This window comes from Schistocerca serialis, chromosome 7 (genome assembly GCF_023864345.2).
Source record: "Schistocerca serialis cubense isolate TAMUIC-IGC-003099 chromosome 7, iqSchSeri2.2, whole genome shotgun sequence".
Classification (NCBI taxonomy): Eukaryota; Metazoa; Arthropoda; class Insecta; order Orthoptera; family Acrididae; genus Schistocerca; species Schistocerca serialis.
In genome coordinates, this window is record NC_064644.1 from 478,425,217 (window position 1) to 478,441,888 (window position 16,672).

Genomic DNA, 16,672 nt, shown 5'->3' on the forward strand with positions numbered 1-16,672 from the left:
CCTGATGGACGGCTATAGAGACTACGTGGTGGGATATTTCTGCAGGAGACTTGCAACGATTTGTTAATTCCATGCCACGCCGGGCAATAAGAGGTCCGACACGATATTAGGAGGCATCCCATGACTTCTGTCACCTCAGTATAGCTGTTTACAATAACAAGAAATTCCATAAAATAGCTACAAACATGTAATTAATCTTTAATATTTGTAAAATAAAAAAGAACAATAAATAATGAACAGGAAAGCAAAGGCACTCTACAATAAGCCTTCAAAACAATGATAAAGTTTTTTTTCTCAAAAGTCTAATTGTTCTTTGAGTGCAGACGAAGGTTTATTTTCATAATGAGCATCATTCTATCTCTTCCAAGATATTAAGTCAAATTGCCTTCTGTGCATTGTGCAGAACTTTCACGTTGTTCGTGATAGATCCTTCAGAATTTCTGCGCTGGTCAAGTGTTGAGCAAATACTGATTTATTACGAGACGTACAGAAAGTGTGTTCTTTGTACCGCGCAGCGAAATTTCGACCCGTTTGACCAAAGTACTGTTCGTCACAGTCACCACATAATATTTTATAAACACCGGAATTCAAGGAATCGATGGTGTCTCCGGATCAACACACAGCCGTCGTGTGATGCGGAGCCTCACGTTCAGCAATGAGCGCCGGACAGTACATTCGGAGACACTTGTGCCTGCTCCGGCATTCTACTGTACTCTGTCGTGAGATGTGACACACAACGCTGCCTGTCACGCTATAGAGACGGGAAAACCTCTTACATCCACTGCTTGATTATGAGGTTTGGGTGTCCAGTAACTTGTCGTCCACGCGTGGTTCCGCCGTCCTTCAATAACTTTCCATAGGTGCTCGTGACAGTGACACGCGAACAGAAAAATGTTTCATATGGCTCTGAGCACTATGGGACTTAACATCTGAGGTCATCAGTCCCCTAGAACTTAGAACTACTTAAGCCTAACTAACATAAGGGCATCAGACACATGCATGCCCGAGGCAGGATTCGAACCTGCGACCGTAGCGGTCGCGCCGTTCCAGACTGAAGCGCCTAGTACCGCTCGGTCACTACGGCCGGCCCACGCGAACAGTCAACTAGCTTCGGTTTTCCCAGGTGCCGGACATAACAATCTGCCCTTTTGACGAAGTCATCTGTGTCGGTGGACTTCCTCATTTTCGTCCCTTATTGTACTACCGAATTATCCATTTGGAATAACCATTTGCCTTTTAAAAATAACATTTGTATAAAAAAGTAATTAAATAATAATTAAATTTAAGTTTATTATATTCCACTCTTATCTACAAAATATGGTTCTTATGTACACCCAAAAAATATGGAACAGTATAACAAAAACAACTACTAGTAAAATCCTATCGTAACTAGAATGATTTTCCATTTGTCTCCGCCCCGTTTATTGACATTCCTTGCCGCGTCACGGACTCTGCAGACACCATGCAACATTGAATGTCGTGATGGGTAGTGGTTGTAATGTTTTGGCTCTTATATGTATACGTACTAAATGTGTGACTTCAAGAATTCGCAAGTTGTGGGAATCTTCGTTTGCTACTGGGCCCGTCACTTATTCTGAATTTTTGTTCTTAATAATGGTCGGCGTACAGGAGCCGAACTCACTTTTGGAGTTCAATTAAGAATGCGGGATTTTTGGATTGCGTAGGTCGTTGGTCAGACAGTTTGTAGAGGACACGAGTATAGAACTTCTTTCCCATCAGTCAAGGCGTTTGTTCTCTCAACATGAGCCGGCCGCTCTGGCGGAGCGATTCTAGGCTCTTCAGTCCGGAACCGCACTGCTGCTACGGTTGAGGGTTCGAATCCTGCCTCAGGCATGGATGTTGTGATATCCTTAGGTTAGTTAGGTTGAAGTGGTTCTAAGTCTAGGGGACTGATGACCTCAGAAGTTAAGTCCCATAGTGCTTAGAGCCATTTGAACCATCTCCACATGAAATAAACAAGTTGCAACACATAAAATATTGATAGTATTTCCTATACTCGATTAACAGGAGGATATCAGTATGAGTAACACTATCGCTCAGAGACTACAGCTTAACTTAAGACTGGTGTCATCTCGATTTACAGAGTAGTTTTGTTTACAGTGTTTCTGAATTATTATCTTTACTGTGTTTCGCTAAAATAAATTTACTATAATATCATATAGCACCATGGCTTAATTTGCATGGGGACGCTCAGCTCGATCAGTCAGAAAGTTGATGGAGGAATAGAGCCTGACCGACTTAATTTTCACGGCAACGACAGAAGGGTGGGTATCGTCCATTCCCTGACCACCTAGAACTGCACCAGTGTTCCGGATACTATTCCAAACCTCTTTAAAGCGTCTCGCGGGGTGTGGACATGTGTACTGTTAATGGCCACGCGTTAGCCAGATGGATGCGTTAAGACCGGTGGTCATACTGACAGTATGCGAGAGGCATAGGATATGTGCAGGCACTGAGTTCCAACCTCTCTCTTCTCTTTCGTTATCGTCAACACAGACGAGGCAGTCCGTTCCAAACGTGCTCACAGCGGTCACCTACACGAAGCACTCGCTCATAACACCCGACATTACATACGAAATATTCCCTGATCTGGGAGCAAATATTTATATAAGGTGATTTTTATTAAGTACACTCCAGGAAGCTAACTAATGTGTGGAGAAATGCTAGGCAGCTTGAGAAGCTAATATAGCTGACCACATTAATAAATGATAAAGAGTGCACTTGAGTGCGACATGTGCCAAAAGTAACAAGAGGATGAGTCCAATAGCTACGGGACTATAGTTAAAGAACATCACTGTTGCTTTATTTCCACAATTTGTTCATCTGTTTTCGAACATAGGTAATTTCTTAGTAACTGCTCGTTACCGTAAACTTATTTGAAGCGATTTACATCTTTCTATTAGACATCAAAATTAAATAGAATACTAATTTGTGCATTTTATTGGTAATTGTCTTTGGGCTTTCTTTCCTCAGCATTTGTCACAACTTTGAGATGAACAGTAAAAACAGCAGGTGTCTGTCACCTACCATCAAATACTCTGTCTGATAATTATTGTTTGTGCTCAGAACTAAAATGTTGACAACATACGTCAAAATGCCCCACATCAGGTACAATACAACAGCGTCCAACGACTGGAATATAGCATGCCCTTTTCAATTAAGATTTCTTATGTGTGTCCTTACATTTGATTGGTCGGTTGGAATTCATTGTGTTATGTGTTTAGTAACTATTTTTTTTTTTTTTTTGCACAAAACTGTTCCTTTACAGGCTAAAACAAGGCTACTAAACAGACTGCTTACATTACGTTTGCACCCTCTTCTGGAGTATTCCTGTGAAGATTTGTATCTGCATTATAAAGAGGACTGGCGGACTCCATCGGAAAAGTTCAAAGAAGGTAAGCTCCTTTTGTATTATCACGAAATAGGGATGAGTGGAAAACAAAGGTGTTTTTGGTTGCGGTAGGATCTCCTCATGAAACTTTAATCAGCAAATTCCTCCTCATAGTGTCAAAATATTTTGTTGGCGCCCACCTGCACATGGTGAAACGATCGTAATGATAACATAAGAAAAATCTGAGCTCGCACGGAGTGATTTAAGTATTCGTTTTTCCCGAGCGCTGTTCCAAAGTGGAACGGTAGAGAAATACCTTGAAGGTAGTTCGATGTACATTCTGCTAAGCACTTTCTTGTGAATGGTACAGTAATCATGCAGACGTAGGTGTAGATGAAATGCCAAGAATCTTCGTTTTAAAGAATTTTTGAATGATACTCAGAAATTCGACCTCTTTGCCCCATTGAGTCAGAAGTCTCCTCTGATGTCAGTGGTCGCAGCTCCGACTGCCAGTTTATGGATAGGGAAATAACACATGATCATGACATAAGCAGAATGTACAAAATGAAAAATTTAAAGAGTGCTCTAATTACTCGTTTGCTCTATTTTCGTTCTTCGTGTATTGCTACTAATGAATGAACTATGAGCTTTTCACTCACCAAGCTAAAAGTGCAGTGGTTGTGGTCTTCAGTCTAAAGACTACTCTGATGCAACTCCTAATGCTACTCTACCCTCTGCAATCCCTTTCATCTCTTAAAAACTACTCCATCTCACATTCTTATGAATAAGCTTACTGTATTCCTCTCTATGACTCCCTCTACGATTTTTACCCCCACATTTCCCTCCAGTACTAACTTGGTGATACCTCGATGTCTCAGAATGTGTCCTATCAACGGATCCCTTCTTACATACAGGTTGTGCCACAAATTATTTTCTCTTCAATTATATTCAGTACCTCCTCATTAGTTACGTTATCTATCCACCTAATCTTCAGCATCTTTTGTAGCACCCCGTTTAAAATACTTCTGTACTATTCTTGCCTTAACTCTATCTTCCATTTTCCACTTCCATACGTAGCTACACTCCAGACAAATACTTTCAGACTTCCTATCTCGAGGACCTATATTCTATGTTAACAAATTTCTCTTCCTCAGAAATTCTACACTTGGCTTCGCCAGTCTACATTTTATGACCGCTCTGCCACAGTCATCATCAGTCCTCTGCTAGCCAAAGAATAAAATGCATCTATTGTCTTATGGATATCGTATCCTAGTTTATATCCCTCAGCATCGCCCAACTTAACTCAGTGAAGTGGAAATTGATAATTCTAATAACAGTGACCCAGATCAAATGGTTCAAATGGCTCTGATCACTATGGGACTTAACTTCTGAGGTCATCAGTCCCCTAGAACTTAGAACTACTTAAACCTAACTAACCTAAGGACATCACACACATCCATGCCCGAGGCAGGATTCGAACCTGCGACCGTAGCAGTCGCGCGGATCCGGACTGTAGCGCCTAGAACCGCTCGGCCACCACGACCGGCTGACCCAGATCTTCCACTTTCGCCTTGTATGCAGCATGTACATTGTTGTAGTTGTTGTCTTCAGTCCTGAGACTGGTTTGATGTAGCTATCCATGCTACTCTGTCCTGTGCAAGCTTCCTCATCTCCCAGTACCTACTGCAGCCCACATCCTTCTGAATCTGCTTAGTGTATTCATCTCTTCGTCTCCCTCTACGATTTTTACCCTCCACGCTGACCTTCAGTACTAAATTGGTGACCCCTTGATGCCTCAGAACAAGTCCTACCAACCTATCTCTTCTTCTAGTCAAGTTGTGCCACAAACTCCTCTTCTCCCCAATTCTATTCAATAACTCCTCATTAGTTATGTGATCTACCCATCTAATCTTCAGCATTCTTCTGTAGCACCACATTTCGAAAGCTTCTCTTCTCTTCTTGCCCAAACTGTTTATCGTCCATGTTTCACTTCCATACATGGCTACACTCCATACAAATAATTTCAGAAAAGACTTCCTGACACTTAAATCAATACTGGATGTTAACAAATTTCTCTTCTTCAGAAACGCTTTCCTTGTCATTGCCAGTCTACATTTTATGTCCTCTCTACTTCGACCATCATCAGTTATTTTGCTCCCCAAATAGCAAAACTCATTTACTACTTTAAGTGTCTCATTTCCTAATCTAATTCTTTCAGCATCGCCCGACTTAATTCGACTACATTCCGTTATCCTCGTATTGCTTTTGTTAATGTTCATCTTATACCCTACTTTCAAGACACTGTACATTCCGTTCAACTGCTCTTCCAAGTCCTTTGCTGTCTCTGACAGAATTACAATGTCATCGCGCGAACCTCAAAGTTTTTATTTCTTCTCCATGGATTTTAATACCTACTCCGAACTTTTCTTTTGTTTCCTTTACTGCTTGCTCAATATACAAACTGAATAGCAACGGGGAGAGGCTACAACCCTGTCTCACTCCCTTCCCAACCACTGCTTCCCTTTCATGTCCCTCGACTCTTATAACTGCTATCTGCTTTCTGTACAAATTGTAAATAGCCTTTCGCTCCATCTATTTTACCCCTGCGACCTTCAGAATTTGAAAGAGAGTATTCCAGTCAACATTGCCAAAAGCTTTAACTAAGTCTACAAATGCTAGAAACGTAGTTTTGCCTTTCCTTAATCTTTCTTGTAAGATAAGTCGTAAGGTCAGTATTGCCTCACGTGTTCCATTGTTATGTTTTATTTTATTGTTTGTTAGTACATCAGGGTCGTTCTCACACCTAAAAAACATTAGACAATTCATAAAATTTTATACTGACACATGCCTATAGATGGCTGCGATTCTGCCCCTGCGAGTTTGAGACTAGACCGACTGTGGGACGGTCACCCCTTGAGCGCCGCTATAGATTTTCGCGTGGGTTCGCGCCGCTCCGGCACGCGCGCCCCCTCCCCTCCCCCCGCAAACTCTTGCCGCCGCTCCCCCCCACCCCCCCGGCGCCGTCGCGGGGGTGGATCGACGGCGGCGTCGGTCGGCCGCTGCCGGGTCGCGCGGGCGCCGTGCCAAACGTCGCGACTGCGGCGGCCGCCGCCAGGGGCGCTGGCGTCGCGGCGCCCTCGCGCCTATCGACCCGGCGCCCGCTCGCCCTCAGTCGCGCGTCCGCCGTCCTACCGTTCGCACCTCCTTCGCCGCCACCCGCTCTCGGTCTTCCACTGCCACCAGCCGCTCTCGTAGCTCCGCTCGCCGCCACTTCCGTCCTCTTTCGTAGACGACGCTGCCCGGCGCCCCGTGTCCAGCGCCTCCGCCTTGCGTCAACTGCTCCACTCGGCGAACGCCTGCGACCGCCGCGTGGTGAGTACTCCGTGCTGGAAGCTGGAGGGGGCGTTGATCCTCAGGGCGCTCTCTCTCTCTCTCTTACTGGAGCAGCACCAAAAATACCCGCAATAGCACAACAGCCTTGTGTGCATGAAATATGCCAAATATTAACAATTTCTTACAGCATAATTTTTATCGATTTTACAACATACATGGCAGTGAATTTTAAATACCACTTTCGTTGGTGCAGCATCACGAATTTACTAAGAAAAGATCCAGTATCAGTGCAATAGAACAAGTCTGAGAAACAAGGGACGTAGCTGTATTGCCATTTAAATAAATTTCATCTGTGTGTGTGGCTTAAAATGTCACTGGGATTTACTTCCTTTCTTACACCGAAAGCAAACGCTTGTTTATACGCTGACTTGATGCTATTCCGCGTGATGGGTACCTTGGCTGGGTCCAGAGTTGTATTTATTTTGTAGAGGAAAGCCATCCAGGAAACGGCAACAAAAACTATTGCTCCAAAATCAGTTTCAAGGGGTCTGTTTCCATTCTGAAATTTGTAGAATAAGACAGTATGACATCACATCACACTCTAGGGATCCGTCCCTAAAAGCTCTCGGGAGCTGCAAATAAAAGTGAGAAACCTATTTTACCTGTTCGGATTTTTTTTTCTCCTGCACAATGTCTATAGGCCATCTTTCTTTACGTGTAAATCACTTTAGCGAATGTGATTTCGGATATTAACAGCTTCTTGCTACAACATAGTTTTAGTCAGAACATACTGAGCCGTAAATTTTAGTTCTTAATTTGGCTGGCGCTGAAAGACAAGATCATTTATTACATAAACTGGTATCACTGCAAGAGAAGTCTCTCGCAGTTTGGAAAAAAAATTAATGTACGTCTATTTGACGTAGTTTATTGTCTCCATTTAAATGGACGCGCCAAACATCTACGCGCGAATAGGAGTGTTCCGGATGCTAGCATGTGATCAGAATATTCCTATGCCACTTTTTTTTAAAAAAAGTCTCTGAAAAGTCGGTGAAATGGCCACGTGCACGAACCCACTTCCAATGTTAAGTTTGGCATTTAGAAAGACTCGAATTATAAGTAGGGATCACTGTGAAGAACTGTAATGCAAAAGGAATTAAACAGAAAATCAATTTTTCACCACATCATCCATGAAAAGAGAAAATACAGTTACAATAGTACTATGCCTGGACTGAAGGATGTTATGAAAATAATGGGGAGGAACCTTTTAACGAAACGTTTGAGGGCATGTGAACACAGTGCGTTTTTTGTCGACGATGTGATAACACAAATTGTTTATAATTATCATAATTCACTATTAAATAACCTTCTTCGTAGCCGGAGTTGTTAATGCACACCTTTGCGGTGGTCCCAGACTCGTAAGTAGCCGGTTCGAGTCCAGGTAGGAAAAGAAATTTTCAACGTCACTATTTGGACGGCAAGGAGAGGAGAGGTACTGTCGTGAAGTTCCTGATTACCAGACTCTGCGCCAATGTGCTGGGTTGAATTCCAAATCCCTCCGCAGTGACTCACTGAGTTTGGTCATGTGACACTGTTGATGCCGATGCGTCCATGAGATGGGGACGTTAAGTTGGCAGTTTCCATGGTACTATTCGAGGGTAGTAGGCTGTGTGTCGCTACGGTATTACACCATCTCCCTCCTCTCGTCATCATTCAACGCAAAAGTAATACCACACTACACACACAAACACACACACACACACACACACACACACACACACACACACACACACACACATGACCACTGCAGTCACCAACAGTTAACAGATACACTTAAGAAGCGACTTCAACTCACCGCGTTGTATGGAGCCTCTGAACGCGGAGAAAGGAAACACTCTCCGATTAGACTGCTGAACAACTACTTGGGGTCTCAGAGTCAACAACGTCACACAACTCTTCATTTCCTTTTTATCTTTAAATTAGGTACATATACCGAAACCTGTAACCTGCGAATCACTGAGGGCTAAATACGAAACCAATAGATAAATTAAATGCATTTGCAGCTGAGAATACGATCAACCATCAGCTACATAAAAGAACGACGACGGAAAATTTGTGTTGGACCGGGACTTCAAATCGGATACCCCACTTTACGCGAGCGGTCGCCGTAACCGCTTTGGCTATCCGTGCGCGACTCACAGCGAGATGCAAACTTTTAAATCTCGTCGATCCTGCGTCACAACATCAAACTCGTACACACGTTATGTGATTGCCGCACAAGAGAAGACATTTTAACTGAAAGTCGCTGCCGGATATCGGCGGATAAATACGAAACTATAAAAAACAATGAGTTCTGACACGCTAATGGATCCTTAAAGTTTATTTCTTAACTAAATACATAGCAAGAATTTAACTTTTCTCGTCAGATTAAAAGTTTGTGAGACAGAGACCCTAGGAAAAATCTTTCAATCTTCAGTAACGTAAAGTCATTGCCATAGGCAATATTACTTCCAAGTTGCCGGCCGCCGTGGCCGAGCGGTTAAAGGCGCTACAGTCTGGAACCGCATGGCCGCTACGGTCGCAGGTTCGAGTCCTGGCTCGGGCATGGATGTGTGTGATGTCCTTAGGTTAGTTAGGTTTAAGTAGTTCTAAGTTCTAGGGGACTTATGACCACAGCAGTTGAGTCCCATAGTGCTCAGAGCCATTTTTGAACTTCCAAGTTAAAGACAAGTATCTGACGGAACAAGTCACTTTCAGAGATCAAATCTCTTATATTAGTTGTCATACGGGCGTGTAAAAGGTTAAACTACACGTAGATGTTGTTACCCAAAAACTGTGAGTCTTCTACAGATACATTCGCTGTAATAGGAGGGATTTTTAGCTACGATACCACTTGCAGATAACCACAAAAGACAAAACACATAAAACTTTCATGGCAATTGTAATCCCTCCAAATCTACTGATAGAAATATTTGGAAAAGCCATGAATTCTGAGTTTTTGGAAGACCATATAATTGCGAAATTTATAGGAAAGTATCAGAGGCGACCTACTCTCCGGTTGGAAGAAAGTCGTAAAACATGGTCCATCGAGATATTTATCCATTTCTTGACTGTATGTAACATTATCAGACGTTTCCATTTTGATTTATTGTCTGAAATGGTCATTGTTGCAGATCTGAGTCTTTTGTAGACAACGCCCATTCCAGTACTTCTTCTTCATCCGACGCCACCGCGCCCTCCACAGTTCCTTCTCAGGAGAAGTCTTCGTAGATAGTGATATGAGTATGAAACGATTTTTGTCACAGATTTGTGTTTAATTCACATATTTAGTGTCAACATTTTACACTATTTAATTATTTATATTTTTGCACGTCTTTGAAATTCGTGTCCATATAGATCCACTTCAGCATCTACAATCAGGGGAATTAGTTTGTGCCCAGTCCATATCTATGCCTTGTATACCATCCCTGATCCACCACAACATTTTAACCACTCTGTTGCTAAGTTAATCAGTACTCGTTGAATAAAAACTATTCCTAACAATATCAATTCCAGACGACATATTTCTGCACCACTTCAGTTTACCACATACGGTGGTATCTGCTTCAGTTATTCTGTACTGACAAAAATCGAGCATTGTGATGCAAGCAGAGAAAACTTTTATTCTGATTTGTCGTTTTCCTCTTCTGCGAGTCTCCTACTTGAGAATCTGTGGTCCTGGATGTGATGAGATACCGTTTTTCCACCTTGAGGATTATGAGATAGATGGATAGTTGTATAACGTCAATAAATGTAATGAAAATCAGAACAGGACAATAACGTTTTAGCCGTACGTGCAGTGAACGGAAAGGGAGTCACGCATTGCGGTACAAGCACGTAACACTTCATAGTTTTAAAATAATATTGTGCATCTTATTTCGACCACAAATAATGAAGACTGGATGGTGTTTTGGGCGCACAATTGTTTATACGTGGAGCTTTGACAAACAGGTGCCAGAACATAGTGAAGTGGCACTGAATGGTCAAAGCTCGACATCAAAATTGCACCAAAGCTGCCTGTAAGAGGAGCGACATCGTCACGTTATAATGGGGCTGTGGCTTGCCAGCATCCCACTATGACGTATGGGCAAAGTTTAAATGCAGCTCATCAATGTGTGACAGTAGAGATTGGAGAAATTTCTGGCATGCACGTGTTAAAGCTCTCTAACACACCTTATACGAAAATCATTGAAGTTCTCTAATACACGTTACATGAAAATCATTAGAAATGTGCAGAAAAAATGCCTGAACAATAAATAATAGAATTTCCAGTCTTGGTCAAATTCCAGTTTATTTGAACAGATAACAAGTTGGGTCAGTCAAAGATACAACGAAGGGCAGCGCGTTTCCTGTCGGAATCGTCTATTAAGCGCGAGGACGTTACGGAGATGTTGAACACACTCCAATGTCAACGCTACAAGGGAGGCGACGTCCATTACGGCGAGGTTTACTGTTGAAATTTCGAGAGCGTACGTACCAAGAAGAGCTCAAACGAAGCTTTCTCCAAGCAACGTTCATGAAAGAAACAAGACAATAGCAGTACTAGAAGTACCCTTCGCCACACTCCTTGATGTTTCTTGTGCAGAATAAATATAGATAACTGGTTAATTAAATTAAAATGCTATCCACATCGCGAATTTCAAAGTGATTTGGATATTAAGGTAACCAGCCTCCTCCAGTCCGTATCAGTTTTGTTGTGGCGTAGCAAGACAGCCACGCCACGGAAGTAGCCGGAAGGCACGCGTTTAGCTCACGCATTGGATATTAAGGTAACCAGCCTCCTCCGGTCCGTATCAGTTTTGTTGTGGCGTAGCAAGACAGCCACGCCACGGAAGTAGCCGGAAGGCACGCGTTTAGCTCACGCAGGCAAGAGATAGGTCTGTAACAGGATACGTAATGAATGCTATAAAGAAAAGTACGTAGCTGCTGACTTAACTTTAATCCATCCTTGTGGTACATCGCTATTGACGATATAAGTGAGACTCCATAGATACATGCAATGTTACAAATGGCGCCTTGCCAGGTCGTAGCCATTGACTTAGCTGAAGGCTATTCTAACTATCTGCTCTGCAAATGAGCGAGGCTTCGTCAGTGTGCATCGCTAGCTACGTCGTCCGTACAACAGGGGCGAGTGCTACTACGTCTCTCTAGACCTGCCGTGTGGTGGCGCTCGGTCTGCTATCACTGAAAGTGGCGACACGCGGGTCCGACATGTACTAATGGACCGCGGCCGATTTAAAGCTACCACCTAGCAAGTGTGGTGTCTGGTGGTGACACCACAAGTTTGCCAGAGGAACCAGTTAAATAATACCGGAACGTTGACTTTTCTCTCCTTTTTCTCTGCAGGCAGTCATTTTTCTCCTCTTTTATTAGAGTGGATCAGGGAAAGGAATGTCTAGGAACAACGCAGAACACTCTCCACTACTCACTGCGCAGTGGCGTGCGGAATGTATTACGCGAACGTAGACTGACCACGAGACGCGAGCAAGCAAGTATTAACTACAGGGACTGATTCCGTTAAAAACAGTTGTGATGCTGATGGCACAAGGTGGAAATGAAGTATTCGAATGGATCTTAAACAGACACGACAAATATCTCAGCAATAATTACTTATGGCATCTGCTGAATAATAATAATAACAATATACAAAATTAAATTTTAGTCTCTACCATCACAAGTACTTTTTGCAGTACCGGTAGAATTTAATCATACAAATATGAAGATAACAGAGAACGTCTGATCCAAATTGTCTAGAAATAAAAGGGTTCTTTTCAGTGAGAGAGTGCAGTGGTTAACACACCGAAAGAAGAAGGTTTAAATGCTCATTCGCCCATTCTGATATAATTTTTGATCGATTCATTCATTTCAGAGGAATGTCGGAATGTTTTCCCAAACACGTCACTGCTACTTCATCTTCGACGATTCTCCGAGATAGTACTACACCTCTAATGTTAATGTCAAGTTACTCCATGAATGGAGCTTTGTTCGCATGAACGGGCAGCAATTACATTAAGAACACACTTTCTCAAATAACCAAAGGACGAACAAACAGTAAAGCGATGTGAAGACTTCTAACAAAGGCATATGTCATCCATTGGTTTGCAGCCACCTTCCTTTTCATTCAGTACCGCAAAAACATCTTCAGTGAGTTACTTTATGTTAGGTTCCGCAGTCGCTATGGACTTGTTAAGTACACTCCTGGAAATTGAAATAAGAACACCGTGAATTCATTATCCCAGGAAGGGGAAACTTTATTGACACATTCCTGGGGTCAGATACATCACATGATCACACTGACAGAACCACAGGCACATAGACACAGGCAACAGAGCATGCACAATGTCGGCACTAGTACAGTGTATATCCACCTTTCGCAGCAATGCAGGCTGCTATTCTCCCATGGAGACGATCGTAGAGATGCTGGATGTAGTCCTGTGGAACGGCTTGCCATGCCATTTCCACCTGGCGCCTCAGTTGGACCAGCGTTCGTGCTGGACGTGCAGACCGCGTGAGACGACGCTTCATCCAGTCCCAAACATGCTCAATGGGGGACAGATCCGGAGATCTTGCTGGCCAGGGTAGTTGACTTACACCTTCTAAAGCACGTTGGGTGGCACGGGATACATGCGGACGTGCATTGTCCTGTTGGAACAGCAAGTTCCCTTGCCGGTCTAGGAATGGTAGAACGATGGGTTCGATGACGGTTTGGATGTACCGTGCACTATTCAGTGTCCCCTCGACGATCACCAGTGGTGTACGGCCAGTGTAGGAGATCGCTCCCCACACCATGATGCCGGGTGTTGGCCCTGTGTGCCTCGGTCGTATGCAGTCCTGATTGTGGCGCTCACCTGCACGGCGCCAAACACGCATACGACCATCATTGGCACCAAGGCAGGAGCGACTCTCATCGCTGAAGACGACACGTCTCCATTCGTCCCTCCATTCACGCCTGTCGCGACACCACTGGAGGCGGGCTGCACGATGTTGGGGCGTGAGCGGAAGACGGCCTAACGGTGTGCGGGACCGTAGCCCAGCTTCATGGAGACGGTTGCGAATGGTCCTCGCCGATACCCCAGGAGCAACAGTGTCCCTAATTTGCTGGGAAGTGGCGGTGCGGTCCCCTATGGCACTGCGTAGGATCCTACGGTCTTGGCGTGCATCCGTGCGTCGCTGTGGTCCGGTCCCAGGTCGACGGGCACGTGCACCTTCCGCCGACCACTGGCGACAACATCGATGTACTGTGGAGACCTCACGCCCCACGTGTTGAGCAATTCGGCGGTACGTCCACCCGGCCTCCCGCATGCCCACTATACGCCCTCGCTCAAAGTCCGTCAACTGCAAATACGGTTCACGTCCACGCTGTCGCGGCATGCTACCAGTGTTAAAGACTGCGATGGAGCTCCGTATGCCACGGCAAACTGGCTGACACTGACGGCGGCGGTGCACAAATGCTGCGCAGCTAGCGCCATTCGACGGCCAACACCGCGGTTCCTGGTGTGTCCGCTGTGCCGTGCGTGTGATCATTGCTTGTACAGCCCTCTCGCAGTGTCCGGAGCAAGTATGGTGGGTCTGACACACCGGTGTCAATGTGTTCTTTTTTCCATTTCCAGGAGTGTATATGATTTCACCGAGGTTATAACCTTTGCAAAAAAACTAAATTTTAATCCTAAAATACGAAAACACCATTTTCGGCACTGAAGGCCGTTTTCAAGTAATAACTAGGACGTTCTCGTATTCTCTCTACTGAGAGGTAGATTAGGACCGCGTGAAGTACCAATTGACTGCCACCACGCAGCCTTACGTGCTGGAGACACTTGCTGTGTCCTGCGTCGCAAGACAGAACTAATACACAAGCTGAACCAAAACTCCAGCCACAAAATTGCAGGGGTCAGTAAAGGGCCATTTTGTGAATATTTTGGTTCAAATGGTTCAAATGGCTCTAAGCAATATGCGACTTATCATCTGAGGTCATCACTACCCTAGACTCAGAACTACTTAAAGCTAACTAACCTAAGGACATCACACACATCCATGCCCGAGGCAGGATTCGAACTTGCGACCTTAGCAGCAGCGCGGTTCCGGACTGAAGCGCCTAAAACCGCTCGACAGTATTTTGGTATGAGGGACTCATGACATCCGATGGCGAAGTGCAAATTATTTGATTTCATATCCTCCTTTACCTTTATATTTGCATTGCGCCGAAAATATCTCTACAACAGCGCAAATGTTGGCGATACACGATATGCGTCTTGTTCGGAAACATACACAGTAGAGTGGGTTCCCAGTGTATTCCCACAGTAATATTCTCACTCAGTACTGCACCGTTGTGTTCCTGTTTTTCCGGAATTGTCGTTGTACGTTAACATACAGTGCACGCTCTTCCGTGACCATAGTGGTAGGCATTTTGCATAAGTCTTGCAAAGTAATAGTTCTGCCTCTTTTACGTATTTTAGCGAAGCTTGAGAAACAGATTAAACACCCTGTGGTAAGTTCACGTGTTACGTGCGAGGATTGTTTCGTTACGCGCTGTATGTGTTGTACGTTTTTTACCATTGTGATTGCATTTTCACAAAAACAAAAGGCAACTGCATAACACACCGAAAAAGTTATACATTATTATTCTTTAACAAGCCCTTGCTTTTACCTAGAGCGCCCGCCCACTCTGACAAGGAAAATAGTGTTAAAAAACTGGGCGTTTGAGATACAAAATTCATGGGATACCGCCTATTATCGTGCCGGACCTCATTTTACCCAAGGCAGTGCAGCATCTCGACGTGGCATGGACTCAAGTCGTTGGAAATCCGCTACAGAAATATTAAGACATGCTGCCTCAATAGCCGTACATAACTGCGGAAGTACTGCCAGGGCAGCGTTTTGTGCACGAACTGACCTCTCGATTATGTCCCATAAATGTTCGCTGGGATTCGTTTCGGGTGATCTGGGTGGTCGAACCGTTCGCTCGAACTGTCAACAACGTTCTTCAAACCAGTCGCGAACGATTGTGGCCCAGTCCGCAGCTCGTGGTCGTGCGGTAGCGTTCTCGCTTCCCACGCCCGGTTTCCCGGGTTCGATTCCCGGTGGGGTCAGGGGTTTTCTCTGCCTCGTGATGACTTGGTGTTGTGTGCTGTCCTTAGGTTAGTTAGGTTTAAGTAGTTCTAAGTTCTAGGGGACTGATGACCATAGCTGTTAAGTCCCATAGTGCTCAGAGCCATTTTTTTTATTGTGGCCCAGTGATATGGTGCATTGTTGTTTGGAAACTCGAAGTCCATGAATAGCTTCAAATGGTCTGCAAAAAACCGAACATAGCGATTTTCAATTAATGATCAGCTCAGTTGGACCAGAGGATCCAGTACATTCCATGTAAATATTGTAACAAATATGCCCTCGGTCACAAGTATTAAGTCAAAATTGACCTGGTTTCGACGCTACTATGAGCGTCGTCTTCAGAATTAGACTAACTGTACTAAAACATTAGGTATATAGTACATTAATAAAATGAAAGTTTGTACTGACTCTAAAAGATGCAGTACTTACAAGTCACATATTAAAAAAGATCTAACAAGGGAACCTCCCCATCGCACCCCCCTCAGATTTAGTTATAAGTTGGCACAGTGTATAAGCCTTGAGAAACTGAACACAGATCAATCGAGAAAACAGGAAGAAGCTGTGTGGAAATATGAAAAAAATAAGTAAAATATACAAACTGAGTAGTCCATGTGCAAGATATGTAACATCAAGTATAATCTGAGGTCAGGAGCGCCATGGTCCCGTGCTTAGCGTGAGCAGCTGCGGAGCAAGAGGTCCTTGGTTCAAGTCTTCCTTCGAGCGAAAAGTTTCCTTTTTTTATTTTCGCAAAGTTATGATGTGTCCGTTCGTTCATTGCTGTCTCTGTTCACTGTAAAAAGTTTAATGTCTGTGTTTTGCGACCGCACCGCAAAACCGTGTGATTAG

At 44.0% G+C, this 16,672-nt stretch overlaps 1 long non-coding RNA gene across 1 annotated transcript in view; it reads left to right on the top strand.

Moving 5' to 3' along the window:
* The first annotated feature begins 6,541 nt into the window (after positions 1 to 6,541).
* Positions 6,542 to 16,672, top strand: part of LOC126412834 (uncharacterized) — a 373,216-nt gene continuing 363,085 nt past the window's right edge. Inside the window, exon 1 of the long non-coding RNA XR_007575353.1 lies at positions 6,542 to 6,724. This is a non-coding gene — a long non-coding RNA (uncharacterized LOC126412834). The remainder of the gene's footprint in view (positions 6,725 to 16,672) is intronic.